Below are 19,850 nucleotides of genomic sequence, written 5' to 3'. Positions count from 1 at the left end.
CCCCATGCGTGCTATTTATGTAGGGGGTGGTGGGTCCCATTGACATTAATGGAAGCTTTTGCCCCCTGATGCAATTAGCAGGCATAGGGGTCCAGATTGGAACTCCCATATGAAGGTCCTAACTGAGATCCCAACACCTGTTCTTTCCTTTTTTAAAGCCATTCACACCATTGCTAACCTATTTTTAGTTTTAGTCTGCTGTATGCTGGGATAGGACCTGAGCCTTAACTCTAAGCTTACTTTGTATCCTTATTTTTTATTCCTTAGAGACTTAGGCCTTCAGATGATTTCACTCTGGAATATGAGAGGACAACTCATGTACTTTGAGAGACTCAGGGGTGTTTTGTTTTGTTGTGTTTTAAATCCAAATAAAGGGGTAGGAAATCCAGGGCACTCCATGATGTTATTGGATTCTGTCCTCTCAGCATGACCAGTGGCCAGGGGTAATGGAACTTGTATTCCAAGAACATCTAAAGGACCACAGCTCCTTCATCCCTAGTCTCATCAATTCTAACCTAGTGCCATGAATTTTTGAACCAGGAGTTGGAAGTCGGGATTCAGGTTGTGTACTACAAATATGCAAACAGAAGAAGAGGAGAAATAATGGAGATCAAGAAAGAAAGAAAGAAAGAAAGAAAGAAAGAAAGAAAGAAAGCGATTCAAAGTCGGCACAGATAAACACTGCATTTTCTTTTCTCCAGTCTTCATCAGAAGGTGTGATGACTGAATGCCTAGCCTGGGGTCACTCTTTAACAGTACATCACCTTTCTGAATAGTAAAGATAGAGAATATGGAAAAGAGGAAATGGAGCAAGTGAAGAAATTAAATGAGAACCAGATGGTAATTCACAGAGAATGCAGAATAAAGCAGTTGAGCTACCAACAGAACTATGCAATGTATCACTTAAACCTCCTACCCCCAGGACTGGAAGGTGGCCAATAGTGTTATCGTTTTTGATTTTTATATTTTAACCAAACAGCAAAGTGTGATTCAGGAAATTATAAAGTAAGGAGACTTACCTTGGAGCAGAAGCAAATAGTTGAGGGTGGGAGGGAATCACCGAAGAAGACAAAGCTAAAAAGTTCCTTGATGAGCATAATACGATAAGGATAAACTAAGACTTCTTTTATAATACTGAGTCTTGTCTCTGTTCAGCCAATTAGAATTCTGTGAGAGAGGGAAAGTGAAAGGGAGAACAAAGGTAAGGTTGTGGGGGTGGAGGAATGATACAACTTACAGACACTTTCAAAAAGGCTTTTGATACAGTACTTCAGAAAACACTATTAAGGAAATTTGTTACTCAGGGGGCGGAAGGTAAAGTCCAGACATGGATTAAGAAAGTAGATAAGAAATGGGAAACAAAGCATTTGGATAAATGGCCAATTTTCAGCTTGAAAAGAGGTTAATAGTGGGGTGCTCCAGGGATCATCAGAAGGTACAGGATGTTCAATATGTTTATTAATGATTGCAAAGGAGGCAAATTAGAAACAAGCAGCATTTTGCTGACAGAGCACTTCATACTTTTGTCAAGAGTCAGACCAAGAATGAACAGTTTTATTTGCTATAGTGAAACACAGTTTTATTTGTAGCAAAGTTTTATTTGCCACAGAGAGGAGGGGGGCTAAATTTGATTCTCACCCTCTCCCTTGCCCTGGTATGAATTTTCTACCAATGTATCTCATGGTTCTTTACCAATAGACTAATGCTCAGCATTCAAACTGGAAACTGGCATTGTGAAAAGATGACAATGAATCCACAGCTTAGGTGAGATTTTCAACCTAGACTTCTCAAATTCATATCCATCCAAACGGCAGAGAAGAATGCATAGTGAGCAGCAAGACCTGGGTTCAATCTCTGCTTACCGCATAACTTTACTGTGGGTGTTTCCAGACTGCCACTCCTTTCCAGTGGGAATCATTCACACGTACTGGAAAATTCAGATTGTGTACTGCGAGTTGATGGGGAGGCCTTGTTACAGTTGATACAGGCCTTGATACAGTGTCCCATTAACAAATCAGAATGAATACTCATTAAACAGCTGGTGTGGCCTAATCTCGCCACAAACAAATCAAGATGCTCAATAAACAGGCTGTCTGGAAGTGACCTGTGTTGACATTGGATCAATCAGTCCTTGTTATCCTAAGGTACCTCACAGGGTTGTTGTGTGGACACAGTGGGAAGAACCATGTTACATGCCCCGGGGTCCATGAAGGAAGGCAGCATAAGCTACCCACCTTACCTAGTCATTAGGGATGCTTGAGGGAAGTAGATTTTGTGATTTATTGCACAGATTGAACCGATTGGTGTCTCCTGGATTATTGTGCAGATCTGAACTTTGTTTGCACCAGTTTTTACAGTTCCCAAACATTACAACATAATTCTCGCCTCAAACAACTTATCAAGATCTGATTTAAAATACATGTCTTGAAGAAAAAATATGTTTAGAAATATACAGAAATTAGGGGAAGGATTTGCTGAATTGAATTAATTAGAGATTGGAATACAGAAAGGGGAGGTATGAGGAGGTTGGGAAAGTAAGTTTTATGAATATAAGGGATTGAAATTATACTTGTTGTTGTAGTATGTGTTTTGTATGTTTTGTATGTATTTTTACTGTTTCTGTTTTTTGTTTTGTTTTTTCTATTTTATATAAACTTTTAAAACCTTAATAAATATCTTATAAAAAAATAGAAATATGTGTGCTTTGAGGAATGCATATTTAACCTTCTGATGGAATAACTGACAGTACCAGTCTGGTATCTGGGTCAGATGCATCCCAAGAAAGCTATACAAATAAAATAACTGTGTTTAGAAATGAAGAATCAGATGCACACTTACTGGCCACATGACACCTGTAGGACATTTGCTTATTAAGAGACAGTGGTGTGATGTAGTTACTATAAAGTAGAGTGTGGTTCTAGATTGCATCAAGTGAAGAACAGTGTCCAGATCACAAAGATGTAATGGTACCACTCTGTTCTGCTTTGTTCCTCTGGAGCCCTGTGTCTACTTCTGAGCATTGCAGCTTAAGAAAGTGTCTCAATAAACTGGAACATATCCAGAGCAGGATACACAGAGAGTCATGGACCCAGAGTTCTAGAATCAATCTAGATTGAAAGCAGCATGTTGTAAACAGGCACAAGTGATTCCAGATTAAAGAAAAAAAAACTACATTTTTGCACTGCAATTGGGTTATTGTGTGAGCAGCCTTAGGGTCCAGCATATGCAAAAAAAGTCATCAAATGGAAATATACTGATTTGCTTATTCCTGCTGGCCTTTGGAGGCATCAGAGCAAAGTCCCTGCAGTGGAGTTAGATACAAGAAATCTATCTCCTGCCTTGTATTTATTGTCCCTTGGTCTTTCCACTCTCTACATTCCATTTCACAGTCCCTAAAGCCCTACACCAGTGAGGCTAGTTGAGAGACAAATAGCAAATCGGATCATAATGACCTCTCAGCGAAAAAGCTATTTTATACAGCAGCTGCTTCCTACATGGCTTCATGTTGATGAACACTGGCTGCTCAGAGATTATTAGTTCCAAATCCTCTAGGGAATATTTAATATTTGTAGGATGCAGTATGTGAAATGTGTGGCCCAGGTCATATGATATAGCTGCTGTCCCTAGATGGGATGATCTCTGACCTGCATAAGCAGCAGCACTGGCGGTAAATTACTGGTTTTATGGAGAAACAATGCTGGAGTGGTAATGCAAGTTTAGGGAATTATAGGAGATTTGAGTCAATATTCTGCCTGCCATGGTAGAAGCAAGTTCACAGGATACAGTTGGGTTGTGGACTGGTAAGTCCAACAGTCTGGACAGAACTTCAAATTCCCCACTGAATATAGTTTGATACAGCATTTGGAGAATCTTTGTATAAAGGCTTCTAGGTGAAAGCATGTGCTCTTCTTATCACATCATATAAAGTTTGGTCTGTTTCAGATAGTCACCTATTGGATTTTGACTCCCACTCTTCTAAGTTCTCACGTGGGGTAGAAATGTGGGACCAAGAATGGGGCACACAATGGGGCACAACATGACTCCCACTTTGGGGCAGAAATCCAGGGCCTCATTCAGCAGGTGGGGCTGGCATGCCATGTTTTGCAGTAAGTGAACTAATGCTCATTACCCTCTAAAAGAGGGGACCATAAGACCATTAGATCTATTGTCAAAAATTACCTAACTGCTCCACAGCTCAAGACACATCACTAAAATGAAGGCAAGGAGGAGGAGGAAGAGGAAAGAGCAGGGAAGGGGAACTTTTGGCCTTCCAAATGCTTCTGACTTAGCCATCCTTATCATAGATCAATCAGTCAATCTCTGTCCCAGGGAACTCTGGGAATTATAGTTCTGTGAAACCAAAAGCTAGGAGAAAATCAAGAATGGATGCATATATGAGAGACAGAACTCTTGATTCTGACTCTGGTTCAGAAATATAATAATAATATAATAATTTATTATTTATTCCCCACCTATCTGGATGGTTTTCCCCAGCCACTCTGGGCAGCTCCCAATAGAATATTAAAACACGAAAAATGCATCAAACATTAAAAACTGCCTTCAGATGTTTTCTAGAAGTCAGGTAGTTGTTTATTTCCTTGACATCTGATGGGAGGGCATTCCACAGGGCAGGCGCCACTACCAAGAAGGCCCTCTGTCTGAGCTGAGATGCACTTAGAGATGCTTTGTTCCTTAATGTTCCGCAGTTAATGGATTGTGACTAATAATAATAATAATAATAATAGCTGCTCCTTTTTCTTTTTTAAATATTATTTTTATTGTTTTCTCATGTTATAAATAATTGAGGAACAATGAAACAAGCAAAATCAACCCCCACCCTCTCCAGGAGATTACAACTGTGAGGCTAGTAACCCTTCAAACACTTCAATTCCATTCACTTATCCAAATAATTAAAAACAAAATATAGCTTAATATACCCTAGCCAGAAAATTTTGTATCATGAGGGAGGTTCCACTGTATCTTCATTAGTTGTATATGTAATAAACTTATACCAATCCATTGTAAATACAGTGGTACCTTGGGTTACATACGCTTCAGGTTACAGACTCTGCTAACCCAGAAATAGTACCTCGGGTTAAGAACTTTGCTTCAGGATGAGAACAGAAATCGTGCAGCAGCGGCGCGGCGGCAGCAGGAGGCCCCATTAGCTAAAGTGGTGCTTCAGGTTAAGAACAGTTTCAGGTTAAGAATGGACCTCCGGAACGAATTAAGTACTTAACCTGAGGTACCATTTCATTTCAATCCCCTTGCAAGCTTTGTTAGCCAATTTTTTCTATGAAAGCTAATTGCCATGCATTCTTATACCACGTGGCAATTGATGTTCCTTCCAGAAATGTTCACCACCTTGCTACTACTAGCCTTGCTGCCAACAACAGCTGACCAATAAGGTATTTGAAATGCAGGTTCATGTTCTCTCCCAAGAAAAGGTTAAGTAGAGCCAGCTCTGGAGATTTCATGTTGATTTACCCTATGATGGCACCATTTTCTCCAAGCACTAACTGTGGATCTTGGGGTTGCAGCAGGGGTGGGGGGATCCCACAAGCTTGAAGCCTGTCCACCTCTGGGATAGCTGGGATAGCTATGTTAAGTAGATGGGACCTCTGGCAATAAAGGGGAAGCTGCCCTATTCAATTCTCTTGTATATCAAAGTAGGAACCTGTCCCCATAGTGGTAGGAGGAGCATGCAAGAAGCTGCTGCGTACAGCACAATTGTCCTGGTCCTTGCAGTCACTCTGCATGTGCAGTCACATCACACGTACTCTGAGAACAGTCAAGCGTAGCCACTCTCACTCGGGTGTTCTAAATCATTCTAACCTTTCACTATGTTTTAAGTTTGCCACTTCAAAAGAAATCTATTTCATTTCTAACTCCCGAATGTCTGTCTCTACACTCTGGTGCACTCCTTGCAAAAGCAGGCACATCAGTCTCCCTTTCTCTCTCATGCACACGATGTATACATGTATCAGCGTGGCTTAGGCAAGAAGATGTATATCGAACGAGATGAAAAGTGTTCTCTATGATCAATTATGGAAGGAAGAGCCCTTTAAATTTGCCTCACTGCCCATTGCTCTTCCTGTAGGTACCTCTTAAGTTGACAGTACCTTCAATACATACTATAGGAAACTCCATATTCCTCCTTTAAAGCAAGGCTTGAACTAATTCAGCTCAAATCAGGTCAACCACCTAGAAAACGGTACTGAGAACTTTGCAGCTGGATTAATGCCAAGAGCTGTGAAATCCATAAACTCGCCCATATCAACACACATTTCCTTCCTTCCCATGTGATACTTCTTGCTCTCGTTACACTGGCTGTCATCAGTTGTTTCATAAGTTCTGTTAAACTTGCTATCCAGTAGCTGTGGGTTGATTCAGAAAACCACTTTTCTTTCTTGGAAAGCAGTTTCATACGTTGACAGTTTCATATGTTGGTCTGTGAATGCTTCAATGTGTGTCACAACCAAAGTCCTCAACCCGCTTATTCAAATATTTTTTTAGAGCTATAGAGAATCAGTGTAGCTGTCATGAACTGGCAGGGCAGTGGGGAGGAAGAAGAGGATCCCGGTGAGGGGTGCAGCCATAACTGGAACCCACCAGGGCAAGCCAGGGATGTGAAAGGAGAGGTTGGTGTTGTAGAAAATACACACGGGATGACACAGAGAGAGAGAGAGTGGCAGGGAAGTATCTAATACTTTCACTGAAAGGGGAATGTGGGGGAAGACCTACCTTTCCCTCTCTCTCTCCTTTCAATTATTCCCGGGGGGGGAGGGGGGAATTCCCAGCTTGGAATGAGCTGGTCTGGAGAAATGTGCTTCAGAATGCAGTTAGGTGGTAAGGCAGGGAAGAATGCATCTCCTTTTTCATCTCTAATTAGAGATGCTTAAGGGGCACATTCTTTATGAATTTCAATATAAGGCAGCTTGATCTACACCTCTTGGGGTCATGCAGGGATCAGAACTTAGTTATCAATGGTTTTTGCACTTCACGAATATTCCAAATCAGGTTTTGGTCCCAAATGGTTTACCAAATGGATTTTAAAATTCATGTAGAGGTTTTTTTGGGGGTGTGTGTGTGTGTTTTTAAGCACATTTTGAGAGAAAATGCATTTCTTTCATTAGGAAAGTACATCTTGAGAACAAAAAATACATTAAAGATTGAAATGTAAATTTTCATAGTTTCCTCCCCCAAACGTGGATTTATGCAGAAGTAAAAATAGATTTATGAGTGAACAGACATAAAAGTGACACAGGTCAAAACAGACTGTTCCATCCATCCTCACATGTAACCCTTTCATCAGATCCTACTCACCTGCTGTTTCTTATGCGAATGGAACCAACACATAAATTACTTTTATTTAAAAAATGACTGTTCCTGTCATGTCTAGTTTACCCTCATAATGGCAATATTAATCCATGTCACTGCAACATGCAATTTTGATTATGTGCTGTCAAGAGATCCAGGTGCTACATTTATGGTTGTCAAAGAATTCCAATGGAAGCAGAAATGGGAGCAAACATTGCCAATGTTCGCTTATTCATCCCATGTTTGGCTGGGATTTCAACCCAGTGAATACAGTCGGTATTCACTATTGATGATGTTGTTGTTTTCAGTTGCCAAACGGTATGTCATCGATGACCCTCTCCTATTTGCATTGCATTTCCTTTGCATCAAAATGCAACACCCTTGGCATTGAATCACAACATTAATTACATAAAGTTCCACCATAGCAGACAGCAAACTGAATAGCATGGGTTTTGCCAGAAGCCAAACTGCAGGAGAACAAGAATGGTGCTGCATGCTATGAACATGGGCTGGAACTGAAATCATTGCCTTCTTACATCCTTGCTACTTTCTATTCTGTCACGGACAGATTGTGTCTGCGTGGTAGCAAGATCCTCTGTACCACCCTCAGGGCCGTGAAGGCTGCTTGCAATTAAGAATAGGTGGAGGATAAAACCTCAGTGAATTGGCTAAAGCTGCTGTTAAGACTTATTTATGTAAATGAGTTTAAGAGGCACCTTTCAAATGAATTATTTGCCTGCACAGAAAGAATGGAAATTTTCTCCTCAGAGACTGTGCTGTTGGGTTTATGGATTCAGCCCAGGTACAGCTGAAGCCCAGATGGCTTCCTGAAGAGTTTATCTACTTAGGATACCAGCCAGGATTTCCTATGGATTTATACAGTCCTACATTCTTCAGGGGCTCCCAATTTTCTGTTTGCTTTATTGGAGCAAGATAAGTGTATCTTGTTAACGCATTTTTGCTCATGGCTCTGGAATACACACATATTGGTAAGCGTGCATTGAAAATCCACTTTGCACCCAAATAAAATAAAATTCCAAACATAAGCAACTTTTAAATTTGCTTTCCATGAAGATTCTTGCCTAAGCAACTCAATTACGTGAATGTTCTTGGGAAATTAATGAAGACTGTGCTGGAGGAAAAGAGGTTTGAAAACAGCGAAAGAAAATTTTGCTTCAGAGAAGTTAAAAACGGTTTGTAGAATCCTTCTTATTTCCCCCCAAATATGGCAAGTGCTTTGAAACAAACACATGGCTGTACTGAAAAGGGCTACAGATTAATTAGTGATGACCAGCTATAATGTGCCGAACTCACCAGAAACATGAATACAATGGTTAGAACTGACCTGTGCAATGGTGCTGGACTTCTTAGACTGGCACTGCTGCAGGTTACCTGAGTAGGACTGGGAAGTGGTGGTGGCAAGTTGGGGTGGTGTGGCCACACAGCCTTGACCTTGTTACCAACGTGACCTAACCCTACACAAGTAAGCCTCATGCAAAAGCTCTGCCTATCCCATTAACAGCTTCTGAGAGCAGAGCAGTGGTGCCATCAGGGAAGGATTTTGAGGCAGAGGTACAAGGCCACACTCACCACAATCTGCAGTAGGGCCATCAAATACATGGAAGCCAGTGGGTTGCATTTTGAAGTAAGTGCAGTGATGCACATTATTTATTACCATTTAAAGGGGAAGGAGCTGTAAGATCATTACTTCCCAGAGTCCAAAAAATTCAAGAAACCTTTTCAGTCTGCATACATACCGTATACAGTGGTACCTCGGATTACATACGGTTCAGGTTACATACGCTTCAGGTTACAGACTCCGCTAACCCAGAAAAAGTGCTTCAGGTTAAGAACTTTGCTTCAGGTTGAGAACAGAAATCGTGCTCCAGCGGCACGGTGGCTGCAGAAGGCCCCATTAGCTAAAGTGGTGCTTCAGGTTAAGAACAGTTTCAGGTTAAGTATGGACCTCCGGAACGAATTAAGTATTTAACCCGAGGTACGTATATACCATACCTCCTGCCAACCTAGCAGTTCGAAAGCACATCAAAGTGCAAGTAGATAAATAGGTACCGCTCCGGCGGGAAGGTAAACGGCATTTCCATGCGCTGCTCTGGTTTGCCAGAAGCGGCTTAGTCATGCTGGCCACATGACCCGGAAGCTGTACGCTGGCTCCCTCAGCCAGTAAAGCGAGATGAGCGCCGCAACCCCAGAGTCGGCCACGACTGGACCTAATGGTCAGGGGTCCCTTTACCTTTACATACCATATACATGCTGTGCACATCAGACACACTGTGCACCAAAGAATCCCGGGAACTGTAGTTTCCCCCTCACAGAGCTACAATTCTCAGCACCCTTATCAAACTAAAGTTCCCAGGATTCTTTGAGGGAATTGCTTTGAGGGAATGCCTTGTGGGAAGCAATTCACAAACAAAAATAAGAAAGTCATCTTCATCAACAATGACAACACATCCCCTAACTGCACCACTACAGTTGTGTTCTGTTCAGTCTAACCTGCAGATTACCAGGGGATAGGTAATTGTGGCCAGGCTAACTGTCCAACAGATCTCCCACAGGAGTTGGGTGCCACAAAGTGCAGCTGGGCCAGATTACAAATAGAGTTGTTTCTTTTAGAGAGCTTCAAAACCTACCTTTCTGGCAGCATTTCCACTTTGAAACGCTTCCTTTCTTCTTCTCAGAGGTCTTATTCTTCATCTCTCCATCCTGCCCCCACCTACACTGCTGGGATGGCATGTGAGAATTTGTGAGTAACGCCAGAGGAATGAAAAAACAAACAAAAAAAATTTTTTCTTTCCAGTAGCACCTTAAAGACCAACTAAGTTAGTTCTTGGTATGAGCTTTCGTGTGCATGCACACTTCGTCAGATACGTGGTGAGGTTGATGGACTTCCATTTCATGCGGCTCAATGTGTGCATGCACACGAAAGCTCATACCAAGAACTAACTTAGTTGGTCTTTAAGGTGCTACTGGAAAGAAATTTTTTTTTTTGTTTTGACTATGGCAGACCAACACGGCTACCTATCTGTAGCCAGAGGAATGGACGTTGCCTCTGGCGCTCCACGAGGACCGGCCCTCTTGTTCTCTATCTCGGCGCCTCACAGCTTCGTCACACATTTCCCCCAGAGGCTTGTTTCTTTCACTTCCATCTTTTTGCAGAGCCCCAGGCATAGTGCTAGTAAAGACAGGCCTGGGAGAGGGAGGGAAAACAAGCTGGTGGGAGGAATTGCAAGGAAAGAGATTTGGGGCAGGCAAGGGGGGGGGACCTTGCTGCTTCTGATCAATCATGGAGCCCCTTGGGAAGTAACTGTTTAGGCTGAGAAATGAGTGATAGCCAAAATGGATGACGAATCACTCCTCTCCCTTGAGGTATTTTTCCTTCAGGGAAGATTTTTTTTTTTTTAAAAAAACCATTTCCTTTTTAGTACTCATCAAGCTGTCAGTTGTTCAAAAGTGTGTGTGTTTATGTAAATTATACAGAGAATATTGTGAAATAAGATAAACATCAAATTGTGTTTTTGTCAGTGTCTTGTTCCTTTTACCATGCTATTCCCAATCGTGCATACTTTCAATTCTGCATTTCCCCCCTCTTCCTCCATGCCTGACAACTGTACAAGTCAAAATGGAGGCCACCTCCTTTCGGTCTTCTTTGCTGCAGGATGCAGAAAGAAGTTCAGGGAGACAAGGAGTGTGTGTTGAACAGGGGTCACCACTTCTCCTGTAGATAAAAAAGAAAGAAGGAAGAGAAAAAGGTCTGTGCTTATTTCCAGAGGTTAATTCATTTAAATGCATGGAAATCTAAATTGCCCATTGTGCAGTATTAATTTTCAGTCAGGGGAAGGAGAAGGGGGGGGATGTCAGGAGGCCATAAAGCAACCCGTCCCCATCTAATTTTGGCTTCTATTAAATTGGTCAGGTTGTAGCTTTTATGAGGAACTGAAAGAAAACTTTCAATACTTATTTGTGATTTGTTGCCACACCTATTTCTCCAGCTGTAGTATATCCAAACAACAATTAGGAGGAAAACACCCTGAAGGAATATTCTTTGTGCCATCATCAGTGAAGGCTGGTCCATGAGGCTGAACAGGGCATTGTCCAACCTGAGTCTGCCCTCAACAAAATCCATGAGGTGGCACTGGCAGTCAGCATCCTCCTTTTTAGTTTCAGTGTTGCCTTTGTAGAACTCATTAAAGAAGAAGATAAGTTTAGTTGCCTCCATCTGCCATTGGCTCTGAATCCGCCTGTCATTGTCTTTGTCTCCACCTAATATTGGCCTTTGTGCTGTCTGCCCCACCAGTTCCAATGTACACCATCCACACTGGTCATCATCATATGTGCTTATTTAACAGTGAGGGACAGATCTTTTGACCAGAAGGGTGTTCCCCCAATACAAAAATTTGGGCCAAATTTGACCCAGCACCAAAAACTGGACTCGGCTATCTCATTCCCTTGCTCTGCACTAATGTACTGATGAACTTCCTATAGCTTCTTGCTTAATCTGATTCCTGTTTTCAAGCTTTGCCTTTCATACTCCCCCCTCTGAGCCAGTCATGAAAACAGGCAGTGTGGTCAAATGAGCAGAGAAGCCTGAAGAAGCTGGGCTTTCTCACAAAAAGAGAGTTTGACCTTAGCAAGATGCTGTTTGGGACCCAGATACAGTGCTTCCTCTTTCCATGGGTGCCAAGCAACTGTTAGATCTTCTTTTGAAGGCAACAGCTGTGACAGTAACAAGCACTGCTAAGAGCAAGACTCTTTATATTTTCATTTGTTTTCATACATTAACACACTTTCCTTCCTTTTTCTTTTGTCTCCCTTTTTATTATGTCTGAGAGTGACTGAAGTGTTCCTAGCTCTTCCCTTGTATCTTCTACAATGGAGAACATAATGCCTCTGCTTTGATGTCTGGGCTGTTAAGCAGCACACGAAACCTTCCCTCTTTTCCTTTTCCAGTTTAATTAGAGAAAACTATCCCAACAACCAGATAGCATGAAATGGCCTCTTCCCCTACTTTTATCTGGGCCAGGCTGGGGTCATCAGCAGCCCTACAGTAATTGAGCCCTGGCATGTGTTTATTTAAGCTCAGGGTCCCTCCAGGCAGTGATTAGAGCTGGAAGTTAAAAAGGCTGAAAGTAATGTACTGTGGGGAAGGCAAGGGCAGTAGACCAGGTTCCCTATATTTATGGCAGGTCTAGTCAATGGCTGACATCACCATTCTGTTGTCTGCTAACCACACAATAGGACTTCCCTTTATTAGAAGCTAGCAGTACTAGTGCATTTGATGAGAACGAGGCATGGGTCCATTGTCCCAACACTAGCATTGCTACTGCTTACCTGTGAGTGTCACATATGGCAGAGTGAGGTCTGACTACAAAGCTGGCAAAGACCAGTTAAGGGGGAACCTTAAACTGGGGGGGGGACACTAAAGAAGTTACAAGGAGGGTTCTGATAGGTACAGTGAAAATAGGTTGAGTAAGGTTGCATTTAAAGGACTAGTTGGATGAAGGGGCAAGGAGGTGCTGGGATGACAGAAAGGTGATTGAGCAAGAGCAGTGGTTCCCAATTAGCTAATTACTGAGAACCCCCTATTTTTCAAAAGACAAGCCACGGAACTCCTACTTTTGAAAATTTTGATAACTCTATGGTGGTTACCGCTGCAAAGCATTTTTTTGAACAAAATGTGGGGTAGCCCCTAATAAGCAAAGGAATTTAGGTATACTAAAAAAATCAGACTAGGGCTGAGCAATATCTGGTGTTCAACACCGTGATATATCAGCAGCTAAACATCGTGATATTCCAAAATATCATGATGTCTGAAATCAGAGATCAGGTGTGGGGATGACTATGCTACCACTCAGTGGATTTGTAACTGGCTGACTGACCGAACCCCATGGGTGCTCATCAATGGTTCCTCTTCATCCTGGAGAAGAGTGACTAGTGGGGTGCCACAGGGTTCTGTCTTGGGCCCTTGGGTCTTATTCAACATCTTTATCAACGACTTGGATGATGGACTCAAGGGCATCCTGATCAAATTTGCAGATGACACCAAACTGGGAGGGGTGGCTAACACCCCAGAGGACAGGATCACACTTCAAAATGACCTTGACAGATTAGAGAACTGGGCCAAAACAAACAAGATGAATTTTAACAGGGAGAAATGTAAAGTATTGCACTTGGGCAAAAAAAATGAGAGGCACAAATACAAGATGGGTGACACCTGGCTTGAGAGCAGTACATGTGAAAAGGATCTAGGAGTCTTGGTTGACCACAAACTTGACATGAGCCAACAGTGTGACGCGGCAGCTAAAAAAGCCAATGCAATTCTGGGCTGCATCAATAGGAGTATAGCATCTAGATCAAGGGAAGTAATAGTGCCACTGTATTCTGCTCTGGTCAGACCTCACCTGGAGTACTGTTTCCAGTTCTGGGCACCACAGTTCAAGAAGGACACTGACAAACTGGAACGTGTCCAGAGGAGGGCAACCAAAATGGTCAAAGGCCTGGAAACGATGCCTTATGAGGAACGGCTAAGGGAGCTGGGCATGTTTAGCCTGGAGAAGAGGAGGTTAAGGGGTGATATGATAGCCATGTTCAAATATATAAAAGGATGTCACATAGAGGAGGGAGAAAGGTTGTTTTCTGCTGCTCCAGAGAAGCGGACACGGAGCAATGGATCCAAACTACAAGAAAGAAGATTCCACCTAAGCATTAGGAAGAACTTCCTGACAGTAAGAGCTGTTCGACAGTGGAATTTGCTGCCAAGGAGTGTGGTGGAGTCTCCTTCTTTGGAGGTCTTTAAGCAGAGGCTTGACAACCATATGTCAGGAGTGCTCTGATGGTGTTTCCTGCTTGGCAGGGGGTTGGACTCGATGGCCCTTGTGGTCTCTTCCAACTCTATGATTCTATGATTCTATGATTCTATGAGAGAAGGAGCAGTCACAGATTGGAAGTCAGAGAGGAAGCAGAATCACCTCAGTGCCAGGGGAAGGTAGTGCCACAGTGCCTTGAAGTGGGAGCAATCAGCTGCCCTGTTCTCTCAGCCTCACTCTGAGTGTTTGTTGTGGGGGAGGAAGGGAAAAGGAGATTGTTAGCCGCTTTGAGACTCCTTAGGGTAGTGATAAAGTGGGATATCAAAGCCAAACTCTTCTTCTTCTCCTTCACCATGAGGGGAAGACAGCGCCTCACAATTGGCTGCCCTGTTTTCTCTTAGTGTGAGAGAAGGCAGCTCAGACCAGCACCGTTATTGGCTGAGATCATTGTGTGAAATCAGCTGCCTTGCTCTCCCTCACATGAGGTGTGATATATTGCTGCGTATTGTTGGGTCAAAATTGTTATTGCGGTGGGATTTCAAAACCGATTTTCGCCAATATATTGAAAAATCACATAGCGCTAAAACAGACCATAAAATTTGTGATATTACCATGCAAAAATTTCAAAAAGGGGGGGAGGCAAGGGATGGGGCCACAGGCCCCTGGGTGCATTCCATGGACCCCCAGGGCTCCCCACACCCCTAATTGGGCTAGAGGATGAGCAGCTAAGATGACATATTTTTGCCTATATAGTACGTTTTGTGTGAGCCTCCACACTTGAACCCCCAAGCAGAATTTCCTTGACATTTGGAAGGGCAAAGTCTCACAGCTGTAACAGTGGGAGTCCCCCTACCCATTGGGTGCTCCCACCAGTCCATCTTCATGACCCTGAGCTCATCACCAGCCCTCCCATGTCTAGGTAAGACACAGTGACCCTGGTGGAAGGGTGGAAGCTCTGTCCCACCACACACACCGCTAAGCGCAGCTAGCTTCCTTCTATCCCTGATTGGCTGCACTCTTCCTACATGTGTTTTCTTTTCCCTCTCCTCCTCCTCCTCTCTCTGGACAGCTACTTGAATCCATCCAGCAGGGGGGCTGTCTTACAGAGCCCTTGCACTCCTTTCCCCTGGCTTATGAATCTGGGGCCATAATAGAAGATTTGCTGAGATGTGCTTTGCTTCCTCTGATGTTTACCCCTAAGTCTTGGTAGTCTATGAGCTTGCCAGGATGCAAGGGCCTGTCTAAGAGAAGCAGATGGGCATCTCTACAGGGAACAGCTGACTGTATCCTAGCCACTGCGGGTGGAGTAGAGATGAGCCTCTCTCCTTGACCCCATCAACTGACTTTGTCAGAGAGCACACTGTGGAACATATGAAGGAAAAGTAAGCAATGAACAGTATTCAGAACCTTGAAGGCAGTCCCTGGAGTTGGATTCACAGTGGGTGTTGTGATGGAATAAAAGCACATAGGGAAGAGTGTGTGGTGTTACCTGAATGCTCAGCCAGCAGTCATGCCTCAACCCACCATCCAGTGGGAGAGAGAAAGAGATAGAGTACAGAAACTTCTCCATCTCCCAGGTTTTACTTTTGAACTGTCTCTGGGAGCCTATGGCTCTGAAAAGCAGACCAGTCAAGAATTTACATGATAAAGATGATTTCTGCAGGAAAGTAAAAGAGAATATTTTTAAAAGTACTATATATTAATGCTCCTAGGACTCATGTCACCGAAAACTGACAGGGCTTCTCACTGGTGTTAAGTCCCAAGTGAAAGGATCATTGTCATAGCAGAGAAAAGAAGGGAAGAAGAGAGGAAGTTGAACGCCAGCATTCTAACATGTGACTTACCCATGTGAGGGGATAGTGGAAGACTGTTAGCTTCCCTAGTGACACAGTTCTATAATATCTTAGTATGAAAAATTGTGTTTTGGCATCACACCTCCCATTTTTCCATCTACCATGTGCCTTCTAGGAAGTGAGATAATGGAAGAAGACAGAATTTTTGGCAGAGGTAGCAGCAGATTGTGAACTGTCTTTTCTGCAAGCAAATTAGCAGTAAAGATCTCCAGACTTCTGTTCAGAAATTATTCCTTAAAAGCATAATGATAGCACGACACTAGTCAATGAAGCTGTGTTAAGATTTTTTTTGATTTTTTTTGTCCATGGTTTATCCCATTAGCATTTTTGTCCAGTTTGCATAATTTATATTGATTTTCGGACCCCAATTTCCCTTCCCTTCTAATTAGTCTCGAGCTCCCAGGTACAGAAGGTCACGCCAGTGTTCAATGTTAGACCATTAAACGAGCTTCTTAGCAATTATTTCCAACCTCACCTCCAGGACATACTTAATGTAATTCCCCTAAATAGTTGGCTTCAATCTTTTTGGAATTATACAGCACAGATCTACTACTCAGTTCATAATTACATTGATTTTTAATTTTTTAAGATTCAAAAGAATTATATTGTCAGTATAAATGCACTTGACTTTGGGATGCCTTTAGATAGCAAGATTTACAGATACTATGGCATGCAATTTAATTCAAGCAAAGGGGGATATGAAGCTCACGGATATGGAGTCAGAAGATCTTGCTCAGTGCTGTTTCCTTTGACTCTCAGTGACACTCCAGAGTCTCCAACCACAGTCTTCCCAGGCCCTTCTGTCTTACCTGTAGATGCCAAGGATGGAACCTGAGACTTTAAGATCATAAGAATGTAAGAAAAGCCCAGCTGGAACAGACAGCATCTCCACCTACTCCAGCTTCTTGTTTTCCCACAGTGACCAATCCACCATGAATTTGTTTAATTTTTTTTAATGACATATAGAACTTAAGAGCATGAGAAGAGTCTTACTGGATCAGACCAAAGCCACATGTTCCCACAGTTGTCACCCAGATGTCTATGGGAAGCCCAGAAGCAGAACGTGAGGGCAACAACACTCTCCTGCTCACGTTCTCTAGAAATTAGCATTCAGAGGCATTTTGCCAGCAGCCATCACTACTTCTTGTGCTAGCAAACTCCATGATTTAACTATGCACTGTGCAGAGAAGTAGGGTATCTCCTTTTGTCTGGCCTGTATCAATATTCAGCTTCATTGGTGTCAATGAATTCTAGCATAGGAGCCAACTCCCAGGGGCCAAGGTCCCTTCACCACTCCCCCAAGAAAATATTTGAGGGCACTGCAGCCCTCTAAAGTTGATGGCCATTGCCATTCACATGGTGTGTGTGTGCTATGTCATGTGATTGGTTTTGCGGGGCAGCAGTTGCCTCCTCCAATATCTTATTCAAGTTCGCACCCCCGAATTTTAGTGTTATGACAGAAGGAGAAAAGACTATCTCTAACCACTTTCCCCCACACCATGCCAATGTCATATCTCTCCCCACCCCACCCCTAAACTAAAATGCCCTGGACATTGAGTGGTAGCCAGAGTTGTTGTTGTGGTTTAGTCGTTTAGTCGTGTCCGACTCTTCATGACCCCATGGACCAGAGCACGCCAGGCACTCCTGTCTTCCACTGCCTCCTGCAGTTTGGTCAAACTCATGCTGGTAGCTTCAAGAACACTATCCAACCATCTCATCCTCTGTTGCCCCCTTCTCCTTTTGCCCTCCATCTTTCCCAGCATCAGGGTCTTTTCCAGGGAGTCTTCTCTTCTCATGAGGAGGCCAAAGTATTGGAGCCACAGCTTCACGATCTGTCCTTCCAGTGAGCACTCAGGGCTGATTTCCTTAAGAATGGATAGGTTTGATCTTCTTGCAGTCCATGGGACTCTCAAGAGTTTCCTCCAGCAGTAGTCTACTCTATGGTCTACTCTGGCTACTCTGGTAGCCAGAGTAGACCATAGAAATTAATGAACATGCCTAATTTAGGTCAATGACCTTTAATGTGTCTACTCACGAGATGGCTTTGCCTCACCCTCCGGCTTTCAGAAGGCCATGATGGTTCTGGAACTTTGGGTTGACATATAGAAGCTGGTTGGGAGCGGCACAAATATGCACTGACATTATCGGCATTAGAGATCCTTTTGAAGTTAATGTGTTTTTTTAACCTTTATGGTCACTTACATTTTGATGCATGTTAAATGAACTGTTAATTACTTTTTAGTGTTATGTAGTAGGGATATTATACATTTTCTTATGCATCGTACTGTATTTAGACTATATTTGGGTGTGGTTGTGTGCGTGACCTGCTTTGAGTAAAGGTAGGTTTCCGAAAAATGCTGTATATAAATCAACTGAGTAGGACTAGTAAACAATTGAAACCCAAAGCAAATAAGAGTTCTGCCCTGGGAGGCTTAGAGCCTTAATTTTGGCAGTAAGGGGGGAGGGGAGGCAGAGGAGCTCAGATTTATATTTTTATCTTTGACCTTTCACCTTCCATTAAATTGCCTCCCTAAGACCAAGCTGATACATGCTGACTGCCCAACCAATAGCTCACCTGCAAAATGACAAAGATACAGCTTTGTCCCTTAGGCAGACAAGCACTGTCTTCTTCACCTGCACAGCATCAGACACGGCTGGAACTATGCAGTGATTTAACAGTCGTCGTCATCTTTACATTTCTCTATTTTCCTTCCATATTTATATGTAAAGGATATGTATGGCTTTCACTAGCATCCTAGCCCGATGTACTGAAATGAGAAAATATGCCAATACAAACAGATGGGTTGAACGTTACAATACTTAGCAATAAATTCAGTGTCTTCATGCTGAGTTTCATTTGAATTTTGTCTTCAAATAACTAGTACTCCACTCTCATTTACACAACCATATTTTGACAGTAGCTATAAGACTGTTGATATACCACTGATGTTCATTAGCTGCCATCACAAGGATGGTACTTTTCCTTCTGGTTTCTCTATGGATATTGTTATATATAAATGTGGGCTCCTCCAGATGAACTGTTTATTCAGCATCCATTCTGAGTTGCTTGCACAAAGCTAGCACAGTGTGTTGACTATGTCTGCTCTTCAATGACCATTCATTCTGATTTGTTTACGGTGTGATTATATCACAATAAGCATTCATCCTAATTTGCTTTTGGGTTCTTTACATGTTTTCACATTCATGCAATCTTTTTCAGTGCATTTCCTCATAATATTCCTAACCACAAAAATGTGTTTTGCTTAATCAAAAACAACATTAATACATCAAGAAAACTTTACCACCCATTTCAAACACTACCAGATGGTTCTGCTTAAGGGAACATGGCCATGTGACTTTCTACTTTGAGTTCAGTATTCTATTATTCAATTATTCTAAGTTTGCCACTGTTATATAAAGTTTCTACTGAGTTATGCCTAAAAGGAAATTTAGTTTAAATTTAAGTTCAGCCTGATTAAATTTTGGGACGTGCTCAGGTCAAAGTGCTTATTGAGTTCTGGAATGTGATGGTGAGGGGGATAGAATATGCTGGAGTATGCAAGACTTCTGTGAGAGTTCTGTCTACTTGTGCTCTCAACTAGGCATGGGTGAATATGTCAATTGCAGTTTCTCATTTTTCCTGTTCTCCCCATTTTCTGTTCTCCTCATTTCAACATCAGTTTGCAATTCTTAAAAAAAGTAATCCTGAAAATTCACCAGCATTTTCATGTGAATTTCTCTAATATTCACATGTTTGTATTCATATACAATGGTACCTCGGGTTACATACGCTTCAGGTTACATACGCTTCAGATTACAGACTCCGCTAACCCAGAAATAGTACCTCAGGTTAAGA

The 19,850-nt window shown here is 42.5% G+C and overlaps 1 long non-coding RNA gene across 1 annotated transcript; it reads right to left on the bottom strand.

Moving 5' to 3' along the window:
- Positions 1-10,887: 10,887 nt before the first annotated feature.
- LOC310761738 lies at positions 10,888-15,489 on the bottom strand. The gene is made up of 3 exons (XR_014547699.1): positions 15,251-15,489; positions 11,365-11,518; positions 10,888-11,053 (listed from the first exon to the last, which is right to left on the bottom strand). It is a non-coding gene; the product is annotated as an uncharacterized lncRNA (long non-coding RNA).
- Positions 15,490-19,850: the final 4,361 nt, after the last annotated feature.

Source organism: Podarcis filfolensis (assembly GCF_964270895.1).
Source record: "Podarcis filfolensis genome assembly, chromosome: 4".
Lineage (NCBI taxonomy): Eukaryota > Metazoa > Chordata > Lepidosauria > Squamata > Lacertidae > Podarcis > Podarcis filfolensis.
Note: the sequence above shows the minus strand (reverse complement) of the source record. Positions and strands in the feature narration are given on the sequence as shown.